The following is a 5,840-nucleotide window of genomic DNA, read 5'->3' as shown; positions in this document are numbered from 1 at the left end:
TCATTTGTTTGTTACCTTTGTGGATAGCAATAAATGACTGTTCCATACTGTATTAACCTTAAAGTCTAGTGTATATGTCACTTGAGATGAACTCCGACCACAGATATGCTAGTTTTCAGTCAGAAATCTTGACTTCAATTCAGTGTAGAAGTTCTGTTGCAGAATCTGGGTTCCTACAGTAATAACAGCACATAATATCAAACTGCATTAAAATTGGATCATATAAACCATTTGCAATTGTGAAGTGTAGGGAGGAATTCAGTGTAGTGCTAAATTAAAGTTCCTTAGTAGTATACTAGTTGCAGTAGCAAAATGTCTTACACGAGAGGAGGCACAAGAAGCCAGCATGGTTCTTGTGGCTGGCTGCGTAACAGATTGCTGTAGCCCCAATACTTCCTGTTGCACAAGCTTTCACTAGCACAGCTGCTGCACTGTACAGTCATTCAAACTGTACAATCATCATTCTTGCCTTTACACTAGTGCAACATCCCTTACACTGGCAGCCAGAGAACTTTTAAGTAACAGAGAACAGTAAAGGAAAACACCCTGGAGCCTGACATTTAATAGGACTCTGGAACTTCCTTTTCATAATTTTTTACTTAAATGAAATAACTATAGATGCATTAAGGGTTGGGATTTTTAAAAAAACGAAATAGCTTTTGTATCAGGTTAGCCAAACCGAAAAGTGACAAACATACTTACCGTATTTTTCGCTCTATAAGACGCACCAGACCACAAGACGCACCTAGTTTTTGGAGGAGGAAAACAAGAAAAAAAATATTCTGAATCTCAGAAGCCAGAACAGCAAGAGGGGTTGCTGCACAGTGAAAGCAGCAATCCCTCTTGCTGTTCTGGCTTCTGGGATAGCTGCGCAGCCTGCATTCGCTCCATAAGACGCACACACATTTCCCCTTACTTTTTAGGAGGGAAAAAGTGAGTCTTATAGAGCAAAAAATACGGTATTTGGAAAGAAGCTTAAGATTCTTAAAATTCAGAGTTCTCTGAGCCTGTTTCAAATAAAGCTTCTTGGCTGGATTTTTATTGCATGCAAGGACCTAATGAAAACTCTTGCCTTTTTCTTTCCACACCCATGTAATCAAACATATTCTCTCTAGAACCAGAAGCTCACTTAGATAATTGGTATTGAGCAATAGGTTGCATGAGAGATTTTGAGGATTTGAGTACGTAAGGCATTGTTTTCAGATAGATTTTCCACAACAAATAATGGAACAATTTAATGAAGGAGCACATGTATTTTGGGGTATGCAGCTGAAATATTGCAGGCATATCAGAATAACCATCTGCATTGGGAGCAAGGTGATTAGTTTTGAAGTATGAAAATTATTGTTGAGCACACGTCTGAATAGAACTGGAAGGAAAACAGTTACACTTGTATATCTGGAAACTAATTGGGTCTGGAAACAAGCCTTTCCATGTTATGGAAGGCTTTATAATATGTTTGTAAAGCTGCTGGTGGTTTTTTAATTCATGGATGAAAGGGACCTAATTTCAAGTGAACATGTTCCAAAAGACACTGTCTTCTAATTTTCAGTTATTTTAAAACTTTCTGTAGGGGAAAAAAATGGTTCTCCGTTGTCCCAGTTTTCTCAGATGACATAATTCATCAATAACATTGTTTGAGCTCTCTGGTGTAAGGGAATACACAGGCAACTTTGTTCTTTGGGGTACCCTATGTGGATCCTCCAGATATTGCCAGATACTACTCCCATATTTCTGACAATTGACCATAATGGCTAGGGCTATGGGAGTTAAGTCTACAAACACATTGAAGGCACAATGTTGACTAGAAAGGTCACTATGGAAGGGTTAGGGGGAGGTAAACTTGGAGAATTCTTGAACGTGTGTATTTTGGGGTGAAAAATAAAAGCACCCTTCCTATCGCTAGGCTGCATGTGGGTAATACTTAAAATGGCTAAGCACTTAGGAAGGCAGTGAGCTTGGGTTTTGGGAACCTGGGACAGATAAGGCTGACCCAAAGCTGGGTACTGAAGACAACCAGTGCCAACTTCAGAGATCCAGGAGGATATCAAAGTTTATTATGAGGCCCAGAAGAGTTAGTTGAGGGAACATATCTGCTCTCTGTTCACTTCTGCCTTGTCCAAAGAGGTTCTACCACCAAGCCCAAAAAACACTGACAGCCAGAAATAAAACTGTTGTAAAAGCTTTAAGCATATGTTGGCTGCTGTCCTCAGTTTCATAAATGTAGTCCTGGGGTCTAAATGTAGATAAAGACCAGTTAAAGTTTATTGATGAGCTGATTCTGAAAGAATAGGAACCCTGCAAATATGGTTTTTGGTTTAAATGCAGGAACCTGGCTTTGTAGCTGGCACAACGTATCTTTTTTTTTTTTTAACATAGAATAGTTTTAAGTCTTGTTCATACTTAATGTTAATTAAAAATACTCTGAAGGCATGGGGTGCTTTCTGACTTCATTACACTAGCATTCTCTAATTCAGCAAAGATGTTGGTCTTCATTCTTTTGCAAAACAATAAAAGCAGGGCGTACAGGGGCAAGCCACAGGAATTGGGGGAGAGGAGCTATCAAGGCTTGAATGAAAGAAGTGACTGATCAGAAGGTCAGCGGTTCGAATCCCTGCGACCAGGTGAGCTCCCGTTGTTGGGTCCCAGCTCCTGCCCACCTAGCAGTTCGAAAGCACATCGAAGTGCAAGTAGATGAATAGGTACTGCTCCAGTGGGAAGATAAACAGCATTTCTGTGCGCTGCTCTGGTTTGCAAGAAGCGGCTTAGTCATGCTGGCCACATGACCTGGAAACTGCCTCGGCCTATAGAGCGAGATAAGCGCCGCAACCCCAGAGTCATCCACGACTGGACTTAACTGTCAGGGGTACCTTTACCTTTACTATTACACAGTTTTCAACCCCCCCCCCCCCACTTCAGTCCTTCCTTTTCTCTACAGCAGTAGAGAGAGCTGCCCATAGAAAGCAGAAAAATCCAGGATATCCCTGTAGCTGTGATTGAGCTATAGGAAGGTGAATGAGATAGGATTGTACTCTCCCAGACCCTTTCTTGTAAAGGTCATCTATCATGGCAACCAAGGCGGTTTCTGTTCCAAAACTGGGCCTGAAACCAGATAAACTTGATGTTCTATGGAGCAGTTTGCGTACAACCCCTACAAATGTGTTCCAACATCTCATATTGGGTGGCTTCTCTATTCTGTTTTCTAGGCTGTTACCAGAACATTTCACTGACCACTTCTTATTCAGTGTACTAATTGCTTCCTGCCTTGTCCCTAACCATTTCTGTTAAGATTTTCATAAACTCTATAATCACTAAGTGGGTGGCCATAATCTCAAGCCTAGCTAGAAAAACAGATACACAATATCGTCAATCTTTGTTTGGTTTCCTTTTACTATATACACCATGGTTAAGATTGCTCTTCTTGTTTTCAAAGCTCCTTAAGGGCTTCTTTCACATCTTTGCTTCCCCATCTCTTGGGGGAAAAAGGAATGCAGAATTACTTAATCATTCCTCAAGCTAAATTCAGATTTATGCTATCCTGTCCATGGGGTTTTCTGTTCCCTTCCCCAATAACTGCATTGAGAGATTTTTAAAAGTTCAAATTCTTTGCAAGCTAAGAAGATGGGCTAAGTTGAACTATTGAACTAGAGACAACTATAGGAACTGGGATGTAGGGGATGCTTGGAGGCTCTGTGAACCTTAAAATTAATTGATATTCCAGCTTATCCATGATATGAAAATTCTATATAATTCTAACATGGCATACATTTAAATGTTTCAGCATGTCTTTTTAAGAAACAGCTTTACTCTCTTAATGTACAGAGAGGGGATGACATATAATCCAATGAAGATGCGAAATGTACCTGTGGAAGCCAACTTTATGCTGTGCCTGTATAAATAGGATTTCCTCTGAGTTGCTCCTCCACTCCAGACCTGTTTTTCACGCCAGGGCTAAGCTCCAATGTGTCTGGAAAAAATAGAGAAAATCTCTAGCATCAGGTCCTGGCTTCTTGGGATGCATTAAAACATTTGCACAATGTGCACAAAGAAACTTGTAACAATTGGTTTTATTCTGTTTTTTTAAAAAATAGGTTTAGAAAAGGTTAAAAAAAGATAAATAATTGTATGGGTCAGATGGGATTACCATGAGGAATTATAAAATATACATCAAGCCATCGTGTCCACGATGAAGACATTGTGTTGATTGGGTTTGATATATTGACAATCATTTCTGATTAAATCCCATAAGATTCTACATTCATGAAAGCAACTCGCTGTCTGGACACAGGAAGGCCTACTTGGACTTGTTCATGTGTTCAGCAGATTGCTTTTAATTATGCTCATGTTAGTTTACCAGATAGCTGGTTTTTCAAGTGAAATCAAAGAAGTTATAACTACATTCCCGCCAATTTATCTGACGCTCAATGCTACCTTAGTCGATTGACGGTAGTTATGCCTAGTCGCTCACTTTTAGAAAAAAAAAACAGGCAGCAGCACTCAAAGCGCCCTCAACGTCATGCCAAAAGATTAACAGACACGTGTGACACCAATCTACAGCTTTTTTCCAAAGCAGAGTATACTTCTTTGGCGGCTTCCTTAGTGGGAGTCCCTGTTTTGGCTATATACAATGCTCGCATGGGTGCTCACCTGGCCTGTTCTTTGACAAAATCTATAAATCATACCTCACGTGCTTTAGCTCTTTTAAATCAAGAACAGAAGATTTTAAGAGAAGCTGTTATTACACTGAAAGTTTCTGTAAACTATCTCTTGCTACGCCAGCATCTAGGATGTCAAGTTGTGTCTAATCTTTGCTGTTTTAATTTGACTGATAATAGTTACCATGTGCAAAATCAAATTGATCAGTTGCAAGCATTAGCACACAACATTACACAGGATGTTCTCCCCTCCTGATGGGACGCTCTGTGGTCTTGGTTACCACAGATTGGGTGGTTTCGAACCTGGCTCATGTATGGCTTGCTAATCATTGTTGCCTTAATTGGAACTTGTTGTTTTTTACAAAGTATCCCTTCCTTGTTCTCTCTCTCTGCACTACATTTTTTCCACGCCCTCCTTCAGGAATGTCTGCTAGAGATCTTTATGTGATACAGAAACACATGCAGGCAGATGATGAGGATGCAATGCCTCTCCTCTCTTAAACTTCTCTGTACACAATAAATAAAAAATAAAAAAGGGTGAGATGTAGGGGTCAGATGGGATTACCATGAGGAATTATAAAATATACATCAAGCCATCGTGTCCACGATGAAGACATTGTGTTGACTGGGTTTGATATATTGACAATAATTTCTGATTAAATCCCATAAGATTCTACATTCATGCCCTTTTGATGCCCTTTTGACTCTACTGCCCATTTCTCTCTCCTCACGTCACGCACACAGCGTACACAGCAGTTGCTTCGCCAGGCAGGCATCCTGGGCCATAAAGATTGGGGGCAAGCTTATTTGAAGTAGCTCTCTAATGTATATTAATCTTAGGATGTTAATCTTAGGGCCAGGAAACAGATCTCACATGAAGGTGATACTGATTGCTATCCTCCTGGCTATCCTCCTTATCATATGTGTGGTGGGATGATGAGCTGCTTGTGCGTAAAATGCAAGTCCCTCAGAGTTTGATCAGGTTTTCAAACCTCTGCCTGTGACGGAGCCCCTCCGGCATGGCTGCGTCAATCGCTAGTAGGATCCGAAAGTGGTTGCTTTCGGAAACGTTTCCAACATAAAAGCTCTTTCACGGAAACACGTCTTCTGGACTCTCTGCGTGACAGTTTCCGGCGAGGCGTGGGTGTCCCTATAGGAGGTCCTGAGACCTCTCCACTGTTTTCG

This window comes from Podarcis muralis, chromosome 11 (genome assembly GCF_964188315.1).
Source record: "Podarcis muralis chromosome 11, rPodMur119.hap1.1, whole genome shotgun sequence".
NCBI lineage: Eukaryota > Metazoa > Chordata > Lepidosauria > Squamata > Lacertidae > Podarcis > Podarcis muralis.
Note: the sequence above shows the minus strand (reverse complement) of the source record.